This window comes from Rhamphochromis longiceps, linkage group LG19 (genome assembly GCF_057381845.1).
Source record: "Rhamphochromis longiceps isolate RC_006_pf linkage group LG19, R_longiceps_female_GT1.1, whole genome shotgun sequence".
Lineage (NCBI taxonomy): Eukaryota > Metazoa > Chordata > Actinopteri > Cichliformes > Cichlidae > Rhamphochromis > Rhamphochromis longiceps.
In genome coordinates, this window is record NC_140575.1 from 18955474 (window position 1) to 18983016 (window position 27543).

Consider the following 27543-nt stretch of genomic DNA (forward strand, 5'->3'; position numbering starts at 1 on the left):
CAGCATCCATGTGGATGTCAGCTAAAATGTTATGGATTTTCAGTGAATATACCATACATGCATTTACCTTATACTATAGTATCTGTGCGTGTCTGTTATGAGAGGCCATGGGAGAGGGCAAGCTAAAAGGAAATGACCCTCAACGGCCTGTGCTTCCTATGCCTGCCCGCAATTCCAACTCCACCCAACACATTTAGGTCTAAATGAGCAGTCGATGTAGGGATATCTCACACAGTACCCAAAGGAAACCTCTTTCCTGCCCCGTCCTCTCATCTTTAACACATGCATAAAAGCACACACGCCCATAAACTGATGTGCCAAATATGGCGTTGTCCATTAGGAATTACCCCTTTGACACAGACAGGAAAAGGATTTCCCTGTGATTTAGTCATCAGTGTTCATTGAGAAAAAGGTGAGTCAGAAACCTTGATACACAAAGATCTCTTGGCTTGGTCAAGTTCGCAGTATAAGCTCAGCCAAATGTAATGTGTGGAAGGGTGGAAAGGAGCTGAAGGGTGGGGAGGAAATCAGCTGGAGGGCCACACCACAGAGGGTTCAGAGAATTGGAGTTCAAGTATGTTACTTGTGATAACATGAGTGGCAAGAGAGTGCGAACAAAAACTTCAAGACACCGGAGACTTCCTGTGAAAGACAGAAACCATCATCTCTTCATCTCCACCCCTCCTTACACCCAAACCTTCAGCCAGACAAAATAAAACACCTATTCAGCAGTTTATCAGAGTTTATGGCCCCCCCGCCCCGCCCTTTCCCATCACCAACTGTGCTTCCAATGCTTCTAGCACCAGATTAACACCAGAAAATAAAGTCAAAGACCACAAAAATCCAAGTTTCATTAATTTATCAGCAGGGGGCCACTCTTCTAATTGCAAAAAAAATAAATAAATAAAATAATATTACATCTAACATTACATTTAGAAGCACTACAGCTAACTGGAAAATTTACCTCAACAAAACATCTGTATTGTATGCAGCATAATATCCATTTAGTAAACTATCATCGCTTGTAGAGATAATTATATGATAAAGTATGGTATGCTTCATCATCACTGACAAGTCTGAGTATGAGCATTCTAAAGTGATCAATATGTCTGAAAAAACATTGACATGTCAATCGTGATCTTTAGACATCGACAGCTTCCTGACCACAACTGACTCATCAATACTATTGATGTAACTTTAAAGGCATGGGTCATGCAGACTGAGGTCATATGCCGTCGTCTTATCTTTCATGGGACTGCCTGTCTGCTGACCAAGTTGGAAAAAGTATTGGCTTGTCTCTAATATTGACTTCAGTATAAATGCATGCATATACTGTAAATGAGAGCAAGTGACCACATTCTAAACAAGGACTGTTACTTGGGGGCCATTAGAGTATACCAAATACTTTTCCCCCCAATCTATTTTTTCATTGTTTGATTTAGAAAAAAAAAAAAAATCACATATTTAGATTTAGTGATAAAGGGCTGGCCTAGAGACCAGTCAGCAACCCCCGGCAACCACAGGTCAATCGGGAGAGGTGTAATGTATCCATTACACCTCCAACCAGTTGCCTAGTGGTTGCTGGCAATTACTGTGTGAAAATGGTTGAAAAGAGGTATATGGTGCTGCACTAAAACCTCCTTGTCATTGCTTTGGTCACTAGCAGATTGCTGTAGTCAAACATAGTTTGAAATATGTCGGTTGTATCTAGAGACCAAAGCAATCAAAAGGAGTTCTTTTGTATAGTCAGCAACCATTTGTCTATTCCCTTGCGACCTGTGGTTGCAAAGGGTTCGCCATCCTGTCTCTAGGCCTACAGGACTGAACCCTTAGATACATTTTTGGCAATCAGCACATTTAAAATCCAGCACATTTTCTTTTTATACTTTTGGTATTATACTTTTATATTTATTTAGATTCATTTATTATGTTTATTATACTCTCTGTGACAGAACCACCACCCACTGAAACTATTGTTTAGACATTCACACACTCAAACTGGAGCCACTGATATGCTAAAGAGTGGAGAAAGGGGCAGTCACAATAACATTTATCATCTTTCTCTAGGGACAGAAGACAGATGACACCAAATTGCTGGCGGTAATGCTTGGGTGCATTCCTGAAGAAGCCCTGGGGACACATCCATTAACCCAGCTGAGCGCCAGAACCAGCTTGTTTCCATGATGTTCACTAGTGTCAAAGTGACATTAGTTTGCATCACTTCTCCATTCCGTCTCTCTCTTTCGCTCTCTCTCTCTCTCTAGAGGGTAACTTCTCCATCACCAAAATGAGGGAAGATAGCCTATTCCTCCGGGGTTATTTGGGGTAAGCACAGGCTCCAGTATTGCTGAGTGTACCAGTAACCCTTGTATCATCCATCACAGCCTGATAATTGACGCAAATGGAATGGGCCTGGCATGCATGTGATAAAAATCATGGTCTCTAAAAAAGAGAGAGGGTGAAAGATCCAACAAGCTCTCTATTCCATCTGTTCTCCTTTTCTTTGAGGGTTTGCTGATTTTCATTACCCCTGAATAGCACACATGTTACAGGAAGAAAGAAAAGAGGAGCTTAGACACTCATGTGTACCTCCACATTTACAAATGACTCCAGATCATAGCTTCTACTAACTTGGCTTCAGTAAACCTCACCCTGGGATATTCATATCAACTCAAGCAGGGTTAGGCTTTACCCACAGTGAATGGCAAATGTCATGACTGATAAACCAGCTGCAAAGAGAGAGGCGGGGAGCTTTCTCCTCCGCTGAGCTGAGCGCTGCCAAAAGACACACAGCTACCCCTAAAATCTGCCTGTCACTTGTCAGTCAGTTGGGCGAAACTTCCTGAGCTGCTTTCCAAATCAGTGATTCCCAATTAGGAGTACCCCAGGGAGTGGTAATGCATGACCAGGAGCTAATGGACAAATTATCTCAAGTATTGAAGGAAATCAACTGAATTAAAAATGAGATTTTAGCTCATTCAAGATAATTATAACTAAAGGAAATGAAGAAATTTGCATACTGAGGAATTTATAGAGATTGAAATGAGTGAAGGTTGATTCAAAAAAGGAACAGAGTAGTTCAAATCATTTGTCAAAAGTCTGTCTAACAATTAAAATCATTGGTCTAAACCCTTCTGTGCCCGCTATATGGAGCATTCATGAAGTAATATTTTAAGAAAGAATTCACCATCATATTACAGAAACAGTCACAGCCTGGCCAACAAGTGCTAAATTTAGTCAGAAAGAAAAAAAGGGAACTTGGCACTTGGTGTTACGCTGGACGAAAGGTGAATGGAATATTGGATGAGAAGAAGTGGGTCACCCAAGGTGGTCTCCTCCAGGCTCATAAACCACACTTTCTCCTGCAGACCCCTCTAACGTGCAGCAGCAGTCAAACCTGATAACAGCCAGAGAAAAGCCTGTAAAGAGGCATTTGAAATTACAGATATTGGCATCAGGAGGACTCTTTCCAGGGTTGTCACTGAAGAGAAGTGGCTGGTGCAGCGCTCCAAGCCAGCAGCTGCCAGAGCTAACATGGCAAACGGTCATGCTTTACGATGTGTTGTTCCTTAATGTATTATTTAGGGCTTCTTTAGACCAGGCAGCTCTCATTTAACTGTATTTTGTTTAGGCGAGGAATTCCTTGTGACAGCACTTTGCACTTTCTTTCACACCCACGCAGAAATAAATTGCCCCTGAGAAAATACTTCTGCTGTTCAAAACCCTGAACTCTTGACAGCATAAATATGAGTGCACATTTTTATACATGGTGTAATTGTATGTTAGCTATAAATCATGATGCAGGGGAACGGTATACTATCCATCTTTCAAAAGCCTCTGCACAAAAGCAACCTAATCACAGCAAAGCAGTCAACCATAAATCTAACTTAAGTCACTTTGTTTTTATGGTGACATTTCTTCCTGCTCTTATTATTTATATCCCTGTTGCATGAATTCATGCTTTCTTCTTCTAGCTCGACTCTTTGTGGCTTTCCATCACAAATGTTTGACAATCCACCTGCTTTTACCAACTTCAAATGAGAGTAAACACGCTTTTCAACACAATTACCTCTCATTTGTACCAAGTGCTTTTCCCCCCCCTTTGTGTTCTGCAAAAGCAGTCTGTATCTGAATGGCTCTTTTGTTTAAAAGGCAGACTGGGCAGGGTCAAAGGTCAACCAACTGCCTGCTTCCACAGTGGCTCTAGTGTCTGCTTGGATATGTGCCAGCTACATGCTGTCATGTTTAGACAATGGTCTAGCTTTCCACTGACTGACTCATGACAGCTTCATCATGTTAACCAGTGATGTAATACCTTGATCTCTGGGCATGAAGGCCGTCGCTATTGGACTTTGAATAACTTCTAAATTATGTCATAGTGTAACCATAATGAAATGCGCCAATGGCGCGTTTCTTCTTCTTGACTGGTTAACAATTTCAGCTGTTTACTCTGGAAATATGAGAATTTAAGCTGGTAGGTTAATTCACTTTTTGCATTTAATGTTTTTTTTCCTTTTTTCATTTTTAATTATTATTTTGTTTGTATAATTCTATTTGTGCTGTCTCAAATTTAACTCAAACTAACCAAGGATAGAAAGGACACTGCTAACTGGACCAGAGGAGAAGTAGAATTCTTGGAGCCATGGACATGCTGATTACCAGATGGATGCACTTTTTGAGTAGGGAGATCATTAGCCTTGCTATTTCTACTTTATCCAATTCCTAAGATGGGCAGGATGTTAAGCCCCAGTCTCACAGATTGAGACCAGCCAGTTACCCCCTGGCAGTCTATAATTTTTGCAACTTCCAGCAACCACTTACCAACCTCTCTGCAAATGCACTTTCCCCCCCTTACCATCTGGTGTTGAAAACTCGTTTCTAGGTGTGACCAAGACTTTAGATATTGAAGTTTGGGTAAACAACATGGGAGACATCTATTTGCAAACCATTTGTGAATTTCTGGCAATAGCCACTCTCACACTGACGTCAGTGTGCAAGCAACACTTTGTCCCCCCCAAAAGCAAATGATTGGTTTCACGCTACAATCAATAGCCTGAAGACTGCTGAAGGCATTTATCAGATATTGCAATAAGTCGCACATCTTATGACATCTTTATATAACAAGCTTGCAAAGTTTCCAAGTTAACATTGGAAGTCTCTGAGTAACACACACTGTATGAGTGAAATACAGTTCACTACGGAAAGATTTAGTTTAAAAAACACATCTGCTAACCCCAATGTGCTTTTATGTGACTATATTTCAAGTATATGTTAGCAGAAATCAGAAAAAACTTCTACCCCCTCTCTTACCTGGAAAGATGTACAGTCCATCTAAGCAACTTGCTTATAGTATTATTTTTTGGGGGGTTTTGCCATCTTCTTCTGCTTCTTTTAAAATCTTTTTAAAGTATTTGGTGCCAAACATCAGCTTATATGAGTCTATAGCAGTACAAGCAAATCTCTTCAATTTTAGAAATATGAGATGGAAAATACAAAGATGTATAAAAGGTCATGCTTTTAAGGCGGCTTCACTTCTCACAGCTCTTTTTTGCCAAAATGAGTCCAGGTGTGTAAACTGTAAAAGTGAGAATAGAGGCTGTCAGTAAAAAATAATGACAAAAGAAGACAAGAAAGGCCTTTGCTCTTTTTCCAGATGCTTCCATTTAAAATCAAATTTGATATATTCCTCTTGCTGTTATATTGGCAACATGGGGCTCTCCTCCTGTGGCTGTATGACATTACAATTTATCAAAATTCCTTATCCTGCCATTCATAAAAAATAAAAATAAAAAAGCACAAATCTGACCACTCACTGAACCCAAAACTTCACCTTCACCTGAGCTGTTCCAGGTGCCTTAATGTCACTTCTTAGTATCCATTCAAAGCAACATAAATCAAGGCTTTTACACCCTTCAAACACAGGCCCATGTACGGCGGTGAATGTCAGAGTTATGTGAATGTAACCATAAGTCCAATTCTAAACAGTGCAGTTTAAGGGGTTGACCCCACAGACATACATGGTCACGACTGTCATAGTGTCTAGATAAAAACATCTGGGAGTCATCTGTTCCGCTAACAGAGGCCCCATGTGAACAGGTGCGCGTCTGCATCCAAGGCCTCATACCCTTTTTCCTTGACCCTTCACCTCTAGTTAAGGCTGGGAAACTCTTTGAACCCACTGGCAGCACTGGTCACAGACAGTGCTGTCTGATCAGCCAAGGTCACGTTGCATTGGACAGTGCAGTGATCACGTTAGCGCTTCAAACAAACAGAAAGCATGCTCCCATGTTTTAATTAGCTAATGATAGGTTGTGCCCAAGGAGATGCAATGATTGGTGCACACATAAATCAAATACCGCTGTAATTATGTACTTGCATCATGCTGTGACAGCAAAAGCAACAACTGACCAAAACTTTGAAGCCAAAGTGACCAAGCAAGCATCCTCTCTCTAAAGATTTTAATCACAAACCAGAGGAAGTGGGTTGCCTAAAAATAGCCCACCAATTTTACTCTCAAAGCCTTTGGTCTGGGCTCGCCACGACGGCTCCAACAAAGCTACAGTTTAAGGCGAGATCCGCAGCTGAGAATAAATGACATTTTTAAAACTTTTTCTCTCAGTCTTGCTTAATGTAATGCTTGGAATGACGCCCCAGCTGGGTGTTGCACTATACCACAGTGAAACCATCTTCCGAGCTCTCCCGGGATAAGAGACTAATAACAAACACTTCCTGTTTATCACTACAGTAAGTTAGAACAGTCTGTTCTGAGCCACTGTTCATTCCAACACAAATAACAGTGGTTATCACGTCTTAATGTTTCAGAAAACAAGAACCAACAGCAAATTTAAGAGGCAGCAGAACACCTGTCAACACATTCATGGGCAGATGAGGATAAAAGTTAGCAAGCACGGACCAGATTTTAAGGATTTTTCTCCACAAGCATCCAACAGGTCTATGTGGAGAACTATATAGCGTCAGTGAACCACACAGTGACTCTCCTTGTCCAGCTGCCTCTTATATGGTGGGAAGGGTCGAACATGTTGTAACACTGATTTACTTCCCCCGCTAAATCAAGCAGCTCTTCCTTTGCAACATCCTGTCCCCCAGCTGAGAGGGGGCGCCGTAAAAGTTATCCTGCAGCGTACGGTCACATGGATTACACTGTTGTCCAGTGGGTTACATCCTTTAGCGGTTTAGATACCGAGGCAAAGCATCCTTAAGATGCATACATTCAGGGCTGGGTCGGGACTGTCCTGGTGCTTCGGCTGATAAGCAACACTCAGCCCTGTCCGCAGGAAGCTATGAGACATATACAAACAAGTGAGAGGAGATTACACCCAGGCTAAAATGATAGGAACCCAATCTTAATTTCTCAATCCATTCTATTTCCCATCCATGTCACAGCGGACAAAGACATATTGTGGCTGCAGAATAAACTTCTCACCCTACATACCCTCTCACTACAGCCTAAAACATTCAAATTCAATCTGGTACAAGCTGAAACCTATAAACAGTTGAATTAGTCATTTGTTTCTGTAGTAATGAATCACTGAGTCTACTATTAAGCCTGATTGAGCAACATACTGAAGCTTCAAAACTCCAGCCAGTATTCAACATCCAAATCAGTGTTCAACCACAAAAATCCCAAATAGCCCATTAAATAGGAAACAGCAATCCAAAATTGTTTATTACACATCAATATTAATTATTATTAGTTATCCTGAGACACCGACATTTGATCTTGGTGCATCACGACTATCATCTGGTGGGTGGAAAAAATTACAGGATCAATAACTTATGGTCAGGAGTTAATAAGGCGTAGCAGCATAATAACTAAATTATGGACACATCTTAATAGTGTGCGGTCACATAATGTGGTATGTGTGCAAGCTTTAGGAGTATAATAGCAATAATATTATGGCTTTACTTGTCTTACAGGATGCACTCACTTTTACTCTAACTTCATAATAATTCAGCATTTTTTCCTAAATGGTTATAACATGCAGAAATTATAAGTGATTTCTTAAAGTTATAATAACCTCTGATTATCCCTGAAGCTGAGTATAGTCTACAAGCCGTGTAGGTGTTTGGATTGAGTGAATGAACAGAGTGAGAATGAGTGTAGAATCGCGCATGTGTATCTTGTTACTGCTGTGTGCACAAGAGAGACAATGTAAATATATATGCTATCACACCATGTGGTGCAGAGGGATGTTGAGAGAGCAGTGGTGAAAGGGAGTGTTGCTGAGGGGCTCCAGTATGCACCGACTGCCCGCACGAGGGCTAAATGATTGTGTTGATTAAAGCCAGCTGAGCCCGGGGTAGCTCCTGTAGCAGAAGACGCACGCACGGCCCCATGTGCCCATGAAATCCATCTGGTCACTCAGTAACACATGCTTACCATCGAGCGCTGCGTGCTTTATGTTCTGCAGCTAAAAGTGTACACAAACACACACCCAAACACCCGCCATGCTTATGAAATCAAGCTAACAAACAAGTCTTTCTCTACAATGCTCATCAGCTGTAATCTGCCCACTCTACACATAGACGCTGATTAGGACTTTCCAGTGATTAAATTCATTCCTTTTACTTGAAAAAAAAAAAAATGAGGCCACGTTCACTCTGAAGAATATGCAGTCCTTTCATACATTTCAATAGAGGCAGTTCTTCTATTCTAACAGGTTCCATGTTCGACAGAACAAATATATGATGGCTTTAGCGTTTAATTTTTTTGTAAACTATATTGTTTCCCCTGTATGTTCAACAACAAATCGTCACCAGGGACTTTTATTTGGTGTAAATCCCAGATAAAGGGATCAGGATGATTCTAAATACATGCTTGATGGATCACCTCGCAAACCCTTTTAATCCATGTTGGAATTACAAGCCTACAACCAGCTATTTTCATGTTAAAGTTGGTTGGGATAGAACGTTCATGTTTCAATGTTTACACTATCTTACCAGCTTTTTGAAGCCATATGCTGTATCAAGGACAACTTGAATGTCCAAATTCTCTGCACTGCATTTGGCAAGTGTTCAAATTGTTTCAAGCTTTTCACAATTTATAATTTGTTTCAAAATGTTAATAACTTCAAAAAGTCTGATAACTTTCCAAGTGGCCTTACTGGTGCAACCAACATGTTTCAAAGGGCACAACTTTTACTTTAGTACTTAATGAGTGCTTGCACACAAGTCATCATCTTCCATGCAAACAATGATTTTTAGATTTCTGAGGTCACCCAATTACAAGTTTTGCTGAGCAGTACCAGACACTTTTTTGTGTCCAGTTTCTCCTAGCAACTGCCAACATCACCCAACAGCTACTTACCAACCAGTGTGGAAATACAGTTTTTCCCAACAATCCCTAGCAACTGGTGCCGGGGTGTCATCTACGACAGGTCTTAATGCTGAGATACCAAAAGGAAATCATGCAGTCCAAGGTCTCTCTGCACCTCTGACCTTGCAGTGGACACACATGCACTCCCAGATATTGATGGCAGATTCTCCAATACACCACCAATGCTGCAAGCACTATTCCAGTTTTGACACGTTCTTTTGGGTATTTTTCCTTCACCGTTACGTAAAATACATTCAGTTACAGAAATGTTTAACACAATCAGAAGTGTTCAGCAGATGTAAGCTCCCTGAGTGTCAGGCCCATCCTCACTTTAGTCATATGTAGCATCCACCAACACTGAAAAACTATAGTCATCACCAAGTCACTGTATTTATTTAAATTCAAAGCAGATGTTTCTTCACTCATGCCTTAGTGTATATCACTGCAGATATATGGGTTCAAGTTATAAGTAAAGAGAAGCTCTCACACAATATACAGGTGTCTGACTCACAGGCACCCATGGGATGAAAACCTACTGGGGAAAAAAACCCCAAAAAAAAACTAAACCCTTGACCCCTGCACTACAAATCTGGGTTAATCTGCTTCGGCGGCATACAATCAACACACATTGTTCCGATTACATGCTATTAAAGTTAAATGGTCAGGTTGGGCCTCGAATCCCATTGCACACTGTAGCAAAAATGTGGGTCAGTACTTCTTCCCCTGCAGCCTTTCCTCTCCTTGCATCTGAGTTTCCTTCACAGAACAATGAGTCTGAGTTTTCTTTTTCTTTCCACAGCACCAGGACGTGCAGTGAGAACTGGCATTATTACGGTGGCCACTGTGGAGCACTGAGACCCCAAGTTGCGATGCAGGGTGTGATATAAGAGAACTCGGTAACCTTTCAAAACACAGTCCAAAGGAGCCATTTCAATAATTATGAGCATTGATTGTTGTGAATGTAATGAAAGGAAGGATGCAGTAGGTCAATGAAAAAAAAAAAAAAAAAGGGGGGGGGGGGGGTGATTTAAATGACCTCACCTGTCAACAGCTTCCTGTTTGAAGGCCTTTTCTGCGGGGGAGCTTAAAGAGTTTTGACAATTGTGAAAAAGGGAACCCAAGCCAGAGAGGTGTTTGCAATGTCGAACACCACAGATAGGAATACACTACAGTAAAAATAACCGATGCACCATCATGTCTGAAGGTTTGCTTCTAATGAAGATTAAAAGGAAGAGAAGGCAAGTCTGGGAAATGTACTGCACAGCACTGACCAGTAGCCAAACGAATTCAGACAGATTTATGTTCACCGCCTGTTTTAATACTTTGTCAGTGGCGCTCTAAGACAGTTTGTGTGTGCAAATGAATCACAGCAGGGCTTCTTCCATCCATTCTGTTTCATGGGCCAAACCTCCAATCAGCAGATACCTTTCCTCTTCCCCAGATCTTGGAAAGAATGTCAGGAAAGCAAGGTCACGTCAGGTAGGGTGGGTGTATGTGTGTGTGTGTTCATTCATGAACACTACCGCTCAGCCGTTTGGGTCACTTTATGGTTTTAATGCAGTTCCATTAGCATTTTCAGCAAGTATAAATCATATTTTTCAGTAGCATGTTGTGTTTACTAATATGAATTTATCAGTAGGAAAATTATATTGGAGCAAACAAAATTCTACTGAAACAAAAGAACTCTTTCTCTTATAAATTACCAGAAATCTGACAGGGGCATTTCTAAGAGTCCAAAACTTTCAAGCTCTACTTTACACTAAAGCTTTCTTTTGCAAGTTGCAAAAGAGTTTGCAGTTTAACACATTGCTGTATAAAGTTTAGTAATCATATTACAGTAAGCAATTATGCTGTTACTTGCATCAATATGGGTGAGTAGAAAAAAAATTCAAACACACCTTTTTTCCTGCAAGCTTGCACTACAATCACCTGATTCAGTTCATGTGCAGGAAGGAGGAGAGTATTCGAGCAGTCTGATGCACAACTCTTGCAGAGTGGAGATATAAATATTGCTGTCATTTTTATTGCAGGAAAGAAAGTGACGACAAAGTGCAAACTGTGCCCAGCCAGAACTCATGTGCAAAGACATCATGCAAACACAAAGCTACTGAAGAACCCAGATTGATGTTAAAGCTGCGTATGCTCACCCCAGCTAAGAGCCAGGGCCTTCAACAGGTAACAAAGGAAGTGATGAGCCATCAGGTGTGAAGTGTGGAGAAAAAAAATCTTGAGCATGTCTTCATGTGTGAGACTGTATCCTAAGTTTTATAGTGTTATATTATGTTGTGGAGTAATGCAAATGTAGTGTAGCAAGTTACTCTAGTGAGTAATTAAGTAACGTTAGTGATGTATTAGTTCTTTTGTTTAAATTAAAAATTAATATGTAATACACTGTTTTTTTACACTTATTTTTTACCTTACATCCTCTCCTCAGCATTTGCAGAAATTGTTGTTCAGACATTATTCATTGTAATTTTGTTGTTTTGCATTTATAGACGTTTTCTATCCAGAGTGTGTTCTTTTTTATGAGTTTGAAGATCATAAAATGTGGATATAATGCCCAACTGGGGATAAGGATTGAAAATTAGCAATAAAATTAAACTCTGTATGCAGCCCATCAGTTTAATGCTCTGTACTGAAGCTATGTTCAAGTGCATCATCTCACTGAAAGAAAAAAAAATTAGTGAATGAAGATTTTGTTCTTCTCTGATTTAAAATGATGAACACTGAAAAACAATCCATTTGCTTGTGAGATTCCTGCTCCTAGCCGAGGACCATGGGAGCACCATGCAAGGGATGAGAGATAACGAGAACGACTTTCTGTTTTGCAGTGCTACGTTCCCTGAACGCTGCCCAGTTTATGTATTGCAGCTTGTTGTCAAGGAAACCTGGCAGCAAATGAGGGCAGAGCACAAGAGAGGCAGGCATCCAAAGACTGGAAAAAGTGAGCGAGGGAGAAAATTAGGTGAAAAATAACAAAAGTATCAACATAAAATATATTTATTATTCTGATGGTTTCATCTTTGAGCATGAAGTTGAGACAGCACACTTTTCCTGCACTACAGATTATTCACAATTACAGGAACATCACCTATTTTTTTCCAATTAGGAGGTTCAAAACCCACCCACCTCCCTCAGGTCAACTGGAAAATCCCATTTAATTCTCACTAATTGAATGTGAATCATTATCCTGGAAATACTCCAACAAACGCAGTGCAAGTTTTGTCTAAGATATCCTTCCTCCCACAGCCACTAAAAATCAACTTACAAATGTTGCATCTTTATTCTTTAAAGCTAATCTCCGTACTGCTGAAATAGTCACGGTCACTCGCAGTTAGTTGTGCACTTTGGGGATTTTGTCTGTCAGCACAGCAGGGTGGATGCTGGGGATTATGAAGGCAGTGATGTGTGCATGGGTTGATATGGTAGCATTTATGTCTGTTCCAATGGTCCAGGTTGTCAGAGTAATACCTTTAATCCACCCCCTGCTACTAGTATCAGCCCCAAAAGATAGAGTCAAGGGCATGGTTACAGTCCAGTAGCATCCCTATTCCCCTTTTTCAGCTCCCTCTCTCCTTCTGATAATCACAGTATGAGTCTCCTCTTTACAGGGCACAGTTAATCCCTGTGGCTCCTGGACCATGTGACCAGTGAGGAGGTAAAGAAGAGGATGAAACTGACTGGACTTTAAGAAGCCATTTGCTAGATGGATCACTGCCTGAAGAAATAATACAGGCTGTAAGACTTTGAAAATGGGCAGCCCATCTAAGCTTCTGCAGGAAGAGAGAGCGACAGAGAGAAAATATATCAGCCTCCAGTAGCTTTAATGCCGGCCAACTCCTGTCAGATGGCTTGGCACACAGAGCACTGGCTTATGGGTTATCTCTCCATCACTCCACTGCTGACAGCCTGGACCCTTCAACACATGTGTGCACACACACGCATACATTTGCAAGAGCTTTTAGCATCCTGGGTCTGCATCTCTCTCACATAAATTCTTTTGTTTTCAAAACTGCTTTTAAAAAGGCGCACCATTATGGACACAATGGTTGGACAACATTCAAATTTGACAAACATTTAATAATCAGCGCTTGCTAATATAAAGGCAGAAGGCTGTTGAAATATCTAGGGCTGAATTAAAATGTCATGATACAGTGCAGTTCCTCTAACGGCCACTTGAAGCTGGCTCCAAAACCGAGTGGCGCTCCATGACTCCCATTATAAAGTGTCCAAGTGTATGTGTTTACTGTCTGGTACAAAAAACTGTTTTGTGTTGTCATTGGAGCGACAAAAGAAAATACAGGACCTAATTGATATATCCCTAACATTTGCATTTATCTGGGCAAGACATCAGCCAAAACTGCATGGGCTAGGCAATGGTACTCTGCTGCATCCCAGAATGCAAAGCATACCTGGCTACAGGAAGGCATTCGGCTCAAACTTGCAGCATCACCTGGTCAGTATGAGGTCAGATCTCACCATAAACAAACTAGTGAGTCTCTGTCTGGTTGGTTCCACACCTGAGTGCGATTATCATGTTCACACGTGCACAAACAAATTTCACCAAGTAGGAAAGTTAACTTTTAATTTAAATGGACACAGCACAGCTGTGAGAAAACACCCTAAAATCGGGCAAACCTACATTAGCAAGCTGATGGACCAAAATTCAGAAAATGAAAGATGCCTGTAATGTGTGCTTACATTGGTCAAAAACCTAAAAATACAGCTAGCTTACCTAGCAAACATATGCTTAACGTTACTTAGTGTTGATACTTAGTTTGTCAGACAAGGAAATGGGGACTTCCACATTGCCACTGTTTAATGTACTTAATATACAATGGCAGGTCTCCACAGCACTACATCCACTAGACATACATGATGAAAATTTTCATTAATATATCTGTTTAGCTCTACTGTAGCTCAGCAGAATATTTTTTTCAGTGACTGTCCTTTATAATGGATTTATCTGAAGAGATTAATTTTCAAAGAGGCAAACCACTAAAAAAAAAAAAAAAAAGCCCCCTGTGGGGGGGACAGGAAAATAATACTAAAAGTCTCTCAACCCTAATGGCCACCAGTAGGAGCAGATGTGTGCAAAGCAAAAACACCACACAGAGCTACAAAACCACACGACTAAAGAACTTCAAACATAGTTGTAATGACTAATTGTTTAAGGTCAGGACATCACAGTGTCATCTTTCCAAGCCATGCAATCTCACAAGTGCACAAACAAGTTGGCCTGGTCTGTCACAACATTCAGGTTGTTAGTACATGGCAAAGTAGTAACCACATGAGTGCTGGGACTGTAGGTTTCCCAGCAGAACATTTCATCATAATGGGATGACTGATATTATTCACTTCCCCTGACAGTGGTTTTAATGTTGTGGCTGAATCAGTCACTAACCAAAAATAACCTCCTCTTCAGATTTGCTAAGACATTCTTGGGTCATCTGAGATTTTCCTACTGGCTTCTGTCATTTGTTTAGCCCCACACTTCCTGAATGCTGATGGCAGACAATCTCCTAGTTTACATAAGTAGAAGGAAAAGAAAACCAGCACACTCTCTGCAAAGGAGGAAGACGAGGAGGTGCATGAAGAGGAAGGGAGTATCTTACTCACCGAGTGAACGGCACAAAGATCACCTGATGTCCACATGTGATCTTTACCACAGGGGGAGTGATGGAGCGTATATCAGAGGAGGATGACATCTGTTTTAAGAAGCTTCCTCTCCATCTGCACAACTATAAAACAGGACCCAGAGTCTACACGAGTACCTGTGTTTTTCATCAGTATGGACGAAGCAGAGTAGATGAGAAGTGGATGCTGTTGTCACTTATGGCAAGCACGCATGGAAAACAAGCAGGTTGAGAGGGAAAGTCTGGGTTAGAGTTACAGGTGAATTTAAGAATAACACAAGTGCGGGGAGCGAGCGATGGCCTGGTAGTGTTTTCAGATGATGGAGAACACCCACAAAATCTTAAAATCTGGAAAAAGGACACAGTTTATAACGCAGCACAAATAAACGTCCTGCCTTCCTGCCTTTCAACAGTCCATTTGAAGTGCAGTGCCAGTGCAAACCTGCGCGAGATCAATCTGCTCTCCGGAGGGATAAAAGCAAAAGACCCCATTTCAACAGGCCTCTCCAGAGACAGAACCCCATTCATTCCTCCTCTGAATGCTTTAGTTGTTGCCAACCACGCGGTTTGTCACTTGGCGAAAAAGAGTTTTTGAAAAAAACTCGCCAGGGATGAAGGATCTATGGCTCAGGTCCACTGTTTGGATTCTGTTTGTCTGTTTAGTTACTCAGTAGCAAAGGGACAGAACCGTTCTTGGATCCTCGACTGCATCTGCTCATCTATCTCAGAGCTCAAACACAATAAGATGGCAGTTAGCTTGGATGATGCATTAGGGCCTGGGAGAGAGGCTGTAGAGCACAGTAAAAGTGCCTGTCACAGCTTTCTATTCTGCTTAGGAGCTTTGAAGTGCACCATAAAGTCGTTACATGATTAGAAAGAAATGCATGGGAAAATACAGAAGCCAAATTTAGTAATCCAAGACTCTCCCCGAGATTTATGATGGCGTTGAGCTTATAAAACGTTTTACTGTTTAGTAATGGCCTTTAGTTTTAAACAAAGTGACATCACAGGGGAGGTTTGGTCTGATACTGCATGTCTGAACCATATTTTTTCCTCAGGTCAGACTATTTATAGGCTTATGGATTCCAAACGCTGCAGGTGAGGATAGGATAAGAATTATTCAGATGGATCAGAGGGGGAAAACAAGAGGGGTAAATGTGATTCAGCTACTTCTTAAATCTTGTTAAGATGCTCCAGCCTTAGATCACTTCAATAAAGCTCATTTGTCACACTAGCAAAGTGAATTACAGTAGACTAAATTGAATTGAGGATTAGGGTAGGAGGCTTGGCTATCTGACAGCCTGTCATATCTTGTTGTTGTTGGTCAATATAAAGTGCCACACACACACACGCACGAAACACATAACAAGTATGTCACCATGACACTAAATACACAAAACCTGTGTTTCTGGGATTTCCCGTAAAGCAAATGTGAAAATAAAACTGCATCACTATCCATATGCAAAAGTGGAAACAAATCACTGCCAACGACAATTGAATGCATTAAATGAAAACTGAAATTCAAAATCTAAATATAAAAAGCCACAAACTCTGTTTAATGAGGTAATTCCTCCAGCCAAATGACACATTCAGTACACAAACCAGGAAAAGTCTCTTTAAAAATTTTTTTAATAAAAATAAAAAACCCAGCAACCTCCAAGCTATAAACTTTACATATTTCAGGTTCAATATCCAACCCTGGAGCCAGAACATATTTTGCATGGGTAGCCAAAGTAAACCTGCCACAGTCTGGCCCATTCTCAAAACTCTGTGTCACATCAAGACCCACATCGCAATCTCAGGCCTCAATCTGAAGTGATTTATTGGCTGTGAGTTCTTTTACCAGGCTTCTTCATCACTGTGCTGAAGAGCTTGAAGGATCCACCAACCAGATAAGATAAATCCTACTCCTGAGCCTGATGATAATGCAAATAACTCCAGTTTGGGAATCTAAAAACTGGGCAAAGGAATTCTGCCACCACTTCTACCACTAGGATCTGCTGAGGCAAGAACGGTCCTGGAGGAGTAGTGGGGCTCAGCATCTCTGAGCACAGAGGACACCCCCTCACCTCCCCAAGGGAAAAGCCGGTCCAGAGAGCGGGGGACTCTCACGGACAGTTGAGAAATTTTCCCACAATCAAACGCAAACAGAGCCGCACAGGGCAGCGCGAAGGACCCCTGTCCACCAAGGAGACAGAGGGAGGGAGGGAGGGAAAGAGCTGACGGTTACAATAACACAACCCATAGAAGTACATGCTAGGCCATATCTCTTGTAAAGAGGACCCTCAAAGAGAATGCACTGCTTTGTAAAGAATATTCAGTGATCCAAGTGAGGTCTCAACAGTATTCCAAGGATGTTTAACCTGTAGGTAACCTTCAGTAAATTTCAGAAACCCAGAGGCCTTGGATACCCCTCTGCACAGTTCATTGGTAAATGACCTCATTAAGGTAATCTGTTTTCAGCACAATCCACCACTACAAATACCATCTGCTACGCATTAAACAGGGTGTCAAGCCACAGAGGACATCTGGATTGCTATCGTTGAAAAGTTTAGGCTAATTTAGGCACCGTCTGAACTTGAGACAACATTAAGATAAAAACTCAAGACTGACAATCTAGACCAAGAGATTTAGCATCATTTTGGCCACTGAGATCAAATCTGCTCAGCTTGCAAACAGAGGATATTCCCATTTTAAACAGGAACGGGTTGAACTTTGTCATTACAGCTCAGTCAAAACAAAGATACAGACCTGGATATTGATAACTTCAGCTACCCAATGCAACAGGAAAATTCAATCTAAAGCACATAACGGCTAGGCCTTTGTAAACAAAATCAATTTCCTGAAGGGCAAGCAAAGCACTGGGATGAGGTAACAGGTCAAAAGTCACCTATCATCAAACTCTGCGGAGTATATTTCCAACAAAGCCATAAGTTTGACCTGTGATATGAAGAGGTGACGCAATCACAATCACAATCACGAATTTCAAACATTCACAACTTTAAATACTTTGAAGACACTCTTGGATGACACAAAAGCAGAAACCGACTCAGGGAGCTGATAACTTTAGGTTTCTGGCTTTGTCCAAAGCCAAACACGACATTCTTTTCCTGTGTGATTCATGTCTACTTTCTAATGAAAATCTAAAGGTTACATCTTGCGAAAATGTGGCATGCAAGCCTCCTTTCGAGTGGGTCGGTAAAAGTCTTCAAACTTCCTTTTATAGAAGTAGCCCCCAGAGCTGGATATCAAAGCTATTATAAATAAGAAGCTGGAATGCAGAAAGGGAAAAAAATAAACATCCAAGCTGCTCCGTTATCTACACCCAGCTGTGCAGTTTAGAGCCCAATCCTTGGAGATGATGTCACTTTGGCATTGGGTTACTGTTAAAATACTGTACTTATAATTTAGAGTGGATACTAATTCATTCAAGTAGTAGCCAACAAACCCTGTGTGTGAACCTAACTCAAAGTTAGCACAGACCTTGAACTGAGTTCATACAACCTTAACCCGAATGAAAAACACCCAAAGATAAAATTATCACTGTCAGTTAAGATTGGCATGAACAAATGCATCACTTTAAAAGAGATCTATATACACTCAGCAGCCACTTTATTAGATACATCGGCTCAACTGCAAATATCTAATCAGCTAATCACATGCATTCAGGTATGCAGATATCGTTAAGTTGACCCAATTTATCCTGCATGGAATTAACACTTCAGGCTGTTGGTGGTGATCTTATGGTGTGGGAGATCTATTTTCAGCACACCTTGGGCCCTTTAGGTCAAGTTGAGCATTGTTTAAACACCACATACCATGCGAGTATTGTTGCCAACTACATCCATCCCTTTATGACTACAATATACTCATCTTCTGCATCCAGCACTGTTACATGCCATGTCACAAATCTCAAATCATCTTAAACCATTTTCTTTGACATGACAATGAGCTCACTGTACTCAAGTGGCCTTGAAAATCATCAGATTGCAATCCAATAGAGCAATTTTGGGATGTGGCGATTCGGGTCATGGATGTGCAGATGACAGATCCAAGTCTACAGTCATCATGAGACTGCAGTATAAAAAACTAAAGTTCTGTTCTTTCTGGAATTATTTCTGTGTGAATTTTCCACAAATACGGTGTGCTTGCTCCTGAGATCCTTGCCACAATGTCTCATTCAACTCTCCTACAGCACCAACAGCAACTTTCCAGTGTTAACTTCAAACTGGAGTTCACCAGTCAATAATCCTGAAAAATGTCCAGCAATATTTCAACACAAACGCCACATTAAACTCCACATGTGTCATTTTTTTAAGCATTTTGCTTTCTTTCTGGCCTTTGAAAGCCAAGACTAGCTTGCCAACCTTTTTAGGACTTTACATGGCAAGCCACTGCAAATCAAAGTGTATTTATGGTTTACCAATGACTACCAAGGAGAGCGAAGGAGGAACATCTCCAGGCGCCACTTTTCAACATAATTTCAGAGGCAAAGTGAACCTGAGATGCAGAGGTGAGGGGAGACCTGAAGCCAAGAGAATATGGTGGGGCTGACGCACTGGAGGTTTGATAAATGATTCCATATGTGCTCCAGATCCCTAGTGAAAGAGCTGCTTTGTGTTCACTGAGGTAGCACGTGCACAGGTCCCAAGTGCATACCCCTCCCCTTCTTTCTGTTCCATCTACTGACAAAACCTATTTGGCCTTTTCTCGGCAGGTCAGGGTAATATTAGCCAAGTGTAAGTGGCAGGAGCAAAAGGTCTGGGTGCCCGAGTCTCAGTCCGCCTTCTTGCACCCTATTTTGACGGGATCTAATTGCCTGTGACTACATGGAGACAGTGGACCAAAAACAACCACAGCATTGAGTTAGATGGCAGAAGGGGGTGGGGGTGGGGGGGCAGGGTAAAGTTGACAGAGATTGAGACCAAGGAGGGAGAGGTATTTGGGGGAGGGAACTGTCAGTAAGTTTAGAAATATTGGGATATTCTCAACCTCTATTACCCCTAGTGCTAAATCACTCCCACCCATGGCAAAATAATTCCTCAGAGCATTAAAGAGGCAATCTTCGCTGCGCACCTGCTCCTTTTGAATTTTGTCCTGATATGATGGAATAGGTAATCACCCAAAATACCACCTTTATTGTGGTGACAAACTCCCCTCTGTAGAGGTTCAACAACATATGGTGAAACCAAAACTTAAATTGCCTTCAATTTACACCAGTGGTGGAAACATGCAAGTCCGATCAGGTAGTCAAGGCAGCAGGCTACTGTTTCCACTACAAACACTATAGCAGCACTAGTGCACAAAAACAAGTTTGCAATGGCACAATGTGCAAAAAAACGGTCAAGAAAGCGAAGCGTCTCCTCCATATTTAATAAACACATGATTGTGTAACTCCACATTTCTACCTTGTGACTGTTGCTAGTGAGAATGACAGGAAATTAAGACTTTAGTGGCAGCTTGAGGGGGAGGACATAAAAGGAGGAAGAAGCACAGCAGAAGGCAGAAACGTGTCCTGCACTGTTTGATTCCACTGGACAGTGAAGACACCTCCAAAGCTGGGGTTTTTTGTATGTATGTAAACTCTTATAAATACAAGTGGTTTACATACAAACCACAATAATTAAATGAGAACAAAAGAAGGATCCACAGAAGAGAAAGTAAATTACTGACGTGTATTAAGATCATATCATAGCACTCCTTTACAGTTGGGTTACACCAATGTTGGTCGAATGTCAATGGTTTCTGGCACAGTGGGAGCATTCCTGCTATGCTGGAGTTACTTTAAAACTTAGGTTTTTAACAGCAGAGAACAACCTCACTACTGTATGGGAGAAGCAGACCAGAGCCTGTTGCAACCGCTCATCAACAAGTCCTGCACACTGGGCCTCTGTGGCCAGGAGCTACACTAGAAAAGCTGAAATCAGGCTTTTGACTGAAGTCAACGAGACATGTACTCTTAAAGAGTCTCTCAAACAGAATGAATCTCAAATGGTGCAAGAGATCCATATGCATTTATCTACTTATACTTTTCAATGCTTATTTAAGTTCTTTCAGAGTAATAATGTGCATGCTTGGTCAAGTACTGAATCTTGTTATGATGCACCAGTTGAGTTTATTCTGACACCTTTCATGCACTCATTTGTTCAGTGAGCTGTTAAATAAAAATGACTGGGATTAAAATAAAAACAGTGTTACATGAGCAAAATATATAAAAACAACTTAGGACAGAAAAGTAAAGAATTGCTCTGAAGAAGGTGCTTACTTAAACAGATAATGCAAAAATAGTGGAGCAGGTTTAGCTCAGTGGGTGAGCAGAAGACCATATGCCACATGACTAGAATGCAGCAGCATCGGTTTGAGTCTGACCAGTGGCCCTTTGCTGGGCATCTTCCCTTTCTCTCTCTCTCTCTCTCTCCCCACTTTCCTGTCTGCCTTCACTACTCTACTATCAACAAGGCAAAAATCCCCCAAAAAGCATCTGTAAAATAATATCGGTAATAATTTAAATGTAAAATGAATGCAATTACTGTGGCAAAGACTCTGCATCTCTACATCTCTGTGGAGATGATGTAGATGTTGCTTGTCCAGTGAAAATTCACAGGGTGGTCAGGATCCATCAACTATCCATAACCATTTACCACAGCCACAGTCATTTGGATGAGCTCTAAACTAGTTGAGTAACATAAGCAGCACGCTGATTTATTTCAAACTGTGGCACAAGTGAAGGACTACAGTTTTGGGGTGTAACATGGGTTTTGTTTTGTTGGTGAAGGTGACCACACAACATGTATAAACCTGTGTGCACTGTTTGCACCTAAAAGGGTTTGGCTAAGAAGGAAAACACTCCAAAGTTCAAGTTTGCCATCAATATCAGCACATCATCAGCACACTCATGTGTCACCGTCATCAAGTCCCTCGCGGAAAAAAAAAAAAAAAAAAAAACTATGGAAAAAGGCATGCATGTCCCAGTAAATTCAATTTAGGCTAATCAACTAGTCTGCAAATAAGAAGACATCAGAGTGTGGCATCTTTTTCTGACATCTACACACCTGCAGTGAATGTGGTTAGATTGCACCACCAACATTAATCTAGATTACAATATGGACAACCCAAGAGGAACCATAGGCAGAGCCTCAGGTAGTGATGGCTTCATAACCCAATAGTGAAGTGGTGTGAAATTCCAGAAAGGATAGATACTGTGCAACTTTCTACTAAGAGGACATTTTATGTGTCCTTGCATGGATTTCAAAGTGTTTCTGAACATATGTACAGCTCTAACCTTTAAAAAAAAGAAGAAGAAGAAACCCTTGGCTGTACTGTATTCATGGCATTAAATTTGGTTACCTCCTGCTGTAAAAACAAATCATAGAATCAAACCACTTCCACTTTTTTCACATGTACTCATAAATGAAGGTCTAGTAAAGTAGGAAATGGGAGGATGAGGAGTGAAGAGGGGTCTCATAACCACTTGTGCCTGAGGATTGGAAGGAGAGGAAGGGGGCGGGTGGGCATCCAACAGACCCAAAACTGTGTCTGGTATTAGATTATAACCTCACAGCTAATTACTCCCAGACTCCTTAGCTCTGTGCCAGAAACTCTGCACAGATACAGTAAGTCAGCACGCTGCCTCTCCCCCACACAAAGAGAGAGACTGGCAGAAGGTCTACTGCAGCCACTCAGTGTGTAATTGATGAGGGACGAGTAAAGAAGGCAAATGAAAAGTTTTATGAGGGGAGACAGGGACAAATATATCGACTTGGAACACTTGTTGATGAACTGTAAGGGTGCACAAGGGGGTGTCGCTGCTTTCTAGATGATGAGATGATCAGCACTTGTTGCACAGTGATTTATTTAAAGTTTGGATCGAGTCTGAACATCTGATAAAGCACATCATCAGTCAGCAGGCTGCAGAAAGGAGAAGCGACATGCTCTCCCATGACCAAGTACAGGCTCACTCCTGCCCCCTCCTCACTGCCACAGTCTCACCTCACAGACTGGACGAGCAGCAACAGCCAGCCAAAACATCTGGCTCTGTTAGAAGAGAGCACACTTCTCCCTCAACTGCTCACCGGGAACAATGGTCCTGTCTTTCCCCAGCTGGCAAACAGTCCTAGCTTAGACCAGGCACAGTCCACAGCTTTGTGGCCACTCAGATACCAGGTAAAAACACACACAACCACCCAAAGCTAAGCAAGGCTGCTACTCATGCTTCTGGCCACAGAAACAAACATACACATCCAAAAGTAGTCCAGCTCCTGCTCAGTCAGCAGGGGCACAGCCAGAAGCCGAGTACCTCAGCCCACCGGGCCTGTTTCTCTTGGATTACACATGTGTTTTTCTTCCCTACCTCCTCTAAAAACACACAGGTAGCTGGACAAGGATTGTGCACTACAGTCAAAACAGTGGACTCAAAAATACTCCAGGAAAATTGCTTCCTTAGTCTGATTTAAGGTTAAACGGGACAAATATTCCTGCTTTATATGTGAATTTTTGCATGCCTGTGAAAGAGCTTATAATGTATTAAAAGCTCAGCTCTGCTCAGAGATATGCAACAGGACTTTTGAATAAATCCATCCATCACTGACATCCTTTAACACAAGTCTGTTGGTTCAGCGGGCAACCTATTCCTGCCTGTGACGTATGTGCATTACACATTGTTTAAAAAAAATCCTTCAGCAGCTTTACATGCACAAATCCTCCAAGCCACTTACTTAACCAATGATTAAAATGTAATTTCTATGCCATAATCCACCCCAATCCTTTCACCAATAATGGCCTTTTTACACTTACACACACACACACACACACACACACACACACACACACACACACACACACACACACACAAAAAGTTGGGGATCACTGTGGCTTTATTTGATGCAGCACAATCTTGATCCGGAAGAAGGAATGATGCTAAGCCATGTGGGTAAGGAGGAGAAAGAGGAGGCAGAGGAGGACGAGAAGGAGGGGATCATTTTGTGCTTAGCATGGTGCTGTGCTTGTAAAGCCTCAACCGCTGGCCAAGAGCAGCCGACGCTGCATCACTGCCAGATGTTCAGACGGATTAAACAGCTCCTGATGCCTCTGACAAGCAGTGTGGCCATTAAGTAGGGATGCCTGTATCTTCTGATTATTAAAGTGCAGTTTTCTTTTTCCAATAGCAATGCAAGATTCACAAAAGCTTCCCTTTTATACATGATCCTTAACATTAATATCTGTCATTTGAATGGCCTGATTTCGGTTAGAGATGGAGAGGTTGTCAAGTTTTTACACATCTGGATGTAAAATAGTATGAAAGATAAGAAAGAAAAAAAACTGCAATCAAGACTAAACACATTACTTCACAAATCCCATTAAATGGACCAAAAATAAAAGGCATATCGATCTCTGCACTATCATATCAGTGAAGAAGTAAGTGAAGAGGCCATCACATGATACTTTGAATGGTATTTAACTCTGGATGAGAAAAGAAATGTTGAAAGAAATATAGAAATAAATAGGTTTAGGGTTATCAACAGGGCGAAATGTTACAAAATTAAAAATAAATACATTTAACAAAGAATAAATTAATGAACTTGAACAGCTGGTGTAGCCAGACTTAGTCCAAGAGAAAGGGAACTCCTATCCACTCAAAGAAGTATGGATCAACAGGAGTCCCCCAATAAGTTTGAGAGTCTGAATCTGGTGCAACAAGCAGAAAATATTTTCCATTTCATTTAATTATAATAATAAAGTGGAAAAAATCAGAGGCCTTAATTGTGCCCCAAGTCTAAATGCCTTTCCTTTTTTTTTTTAATTACTTGATTTGAACAGATCTTCTTATGAGAAGCTATTTCTTTGCAGTGTGGGTGATGACACAGCAGTGGAGGTGGCGCAGCGCCCTCTATAGACGGAGACAGGAACTAACATCAGCGCTGTGTGGCCCAGTGAATGCATAGGTGGATAATATCGAGGTCAAATGCATTGAGCATCGTGCAAAACTCACTGCAGTCCATCATTATAACACAAAGCGACATTATTATCTCAAAATTATCACATCACTGTGAGAAAACCGTCAAACAGATCAAAGATAATCGGTGGGGGGTGGCTGTCATGCGCAAAACTGCATATAAATGCACTGATATACACCTAATGGCACCAATGATGTGTTATAACTGAAGCCATTAATCATTTTCTCCCTTTAATATTAATGCAGGCGAACTAGCAGGCTTCAGATCAGGTGCTGGATCCTAATTGGCATGTTGAGCAGGAAAAAAGGGCAGTCAGGTAAAGCCACAGCAAAGGTTCTTTGATCACATTTAAAATTAAACTCTAATCTGTCCTAATCAGCAGAGACTGTAGCATCAAAATGACACTTTCCCACATCCAGGGGTTCAAATATATATCCAAACCGATGGCCCCGATTGCCTCTACGGCTGCTGAAGGCAGAACCATCCCAGCCTCCAGCTCAGCCCAGGCTGCCTGGCAGAGGAAACGTAAACTTACCTTGCAGACGCGTTGCGGAGAATCAGTCGCTGCTCGGAAATAATAATCCCGTGTGGCTGTCAGCGGGAATATGGGAGAGAAATCACAGCGGGCTGGATAAACAGAGAGCCGCTGAGCTGTGCTGACTGTACGAGGAGGTTCATTCAGCTGAATGATAGTGGAGAGTGAAGGCACTGACAAGTCGGTCACAACAGCAGCACCACGCCTCCTGTCTTAAAGTCACCGCACTCTGCCTGCCTATCCGAGTGGGTGTGTGCGTGTGTGAGAGGTGAACACGACCGCATGAAATCATAGCTTGCTCATTACAGGAAAATAATACAAATGCAATAGCATCGTATAATTCTTTTTTTATGCTCCATATATACTAACTCGACAACATTTCTATGCTCCTGTGAAGCTCTTCATAAAGAACACTAACACAGGCTGTGCAAGAGCCTGGAAAAGGCTGTGTATTGGAGTCTTTTCCTCTACAAAAGCCTCTGATAATATACTTTAGGCCCTTAACGTAAAAGTAGACATTATGCATATCATTTTAATGTTTCAGCTCTGCCGAGTAGATTTACAATAGAATATAGATTAGATTATCATTCATCTTAACTGCTAGCCTAATTCAGGGTCGGGGGTTGTCATAGGGCAAGACCCAGCCAACTGAAGGGCTAATACAGAGAGAAAAACAACCATTAGAATCACCAATTAACCGAAAACACGCACCTTTTTAGAGAACTCGCAAAGACTACAAAAAAGGATCTGCAGCTGGCGTCAAAGCCACAACCTTCTTGCTGTATTGCAGCAGATGGTTTTGCATTTCAAATCTGCAAAGTAAGAAGTAACTAACGCATTGCAATAAATAGCAAGGAATATCAAGTGTGATATTCAGTGGAGTAAAAGTAGAATTTAACACAAGAAATACTTGAAGTACCAGTAAATTATAATAGTACTTGAGTAAAGTATTTAACAGTATTTAGTTGCAATCCACCATTGGTTACTCCATGCAGTACCACTCTGTCCTTTATACTGTCATACTGAGAAGTATAGTGATGCATACTTGTTACACTAAATAACACTGTATTGAGTAATCACAAAGAACACTTCTGCCATGGTAGAAGGGTAAAGACTCATGGGACTGTTACAGGCTCAGTGACAGAGCAGATGAACAGGGCAGGCAGAGAGAGGGCATTAGGCTCAACTGACTTTGATACTTCGGTTTTTAAAAAATGCTGCCTGCACAACAAATTCAAGCAACATAGCTGAAACAACATCATGAACTAGTACACATAATAACCATAAATGCACAGTGCACTCATTGCCAATTTGTTTTGTGAGTTTCGACAGAGCTGATGATTGCCTCTTATTAGTTCCGAACAGAGACGTAAGAGGTAGCCAGCTTTCCAAGGTCTGACATGTCTAGGCCATGCGCTCCAAAATCCAGGATTGTCTTCAGTCATGCTGCTACGATTGGATCAGATGCTCTAATTAGCATGGGCTTGATTTTTATTGATGTTGGCATTTAACTGTTTATAATCCTATCGAACAAATTAATTTTATTCATATTTATAAAACTAAGTCAGCAGAGTTCAGTTGAGAGGGTACAGTGACCTTTTTCAGCATGCTCAGGTGTCTGGGACTCCTGTCCACAATGCTGACACTGGACTCTTATTGTTTGTCTCCAAATCCTTATTTAATAATTGATATGACTATCAATCAGAGTTGGTGTTCATGTTCAGGGTTGTTGTCCTTACATTATTAAAACCAGTGTTCTTGTCATGGAACACAACAAAATTAAGGCTGTATAAAGTATATTAAGCAGAATAATGAAGAACAGGTAGTACAGAACACTTCTGTATGCAAGCGCAAGGAATCGTGGACCTGCTAATGTTTAACATGAAATCCTTATTCTCGCAGCGTTTCGATCAGTTATGTTGTGTTTAGACTTTGCTTCTTGGGGCTGTGTAATATGTTTGTGTGGCCAAGAATAGCACAATGGTTTACCTTTTAACAGTCCACCATGACTAAGACTTCTGTAGCGATTAATGAATCGCAGTCAGTGTTTTTGTTCACGGTTGTCATTCATACATTATTAAA

General features: G+C 41.3%; 1 protein-coding gene across 4 annotated transcripts in view; it reads right to left on the reverse strand.

Annotated features, from left to right (window-relative positions):
- Positions 1-25603, reverse strand: part of daam2 (dishevelled associated activator of morphogenesis 2) — a 112622-nt gene extending 87019 nt beyond the window's left edge. For all 4 annotated transcript variants that reach the window (XM_085390930.1, XM_085390927.1, XM_085390929.1 and 1 more), the window contains exon 1: positions 25462-25603. The gene's annotated coding sequence lies outside the window, so the exon portion shown is untranslated. The remainder of the gene's footprint in view (positions 1-25461) is intronic.
- Positions 25604-27543: the final 1940 nt, after the last annotated feature.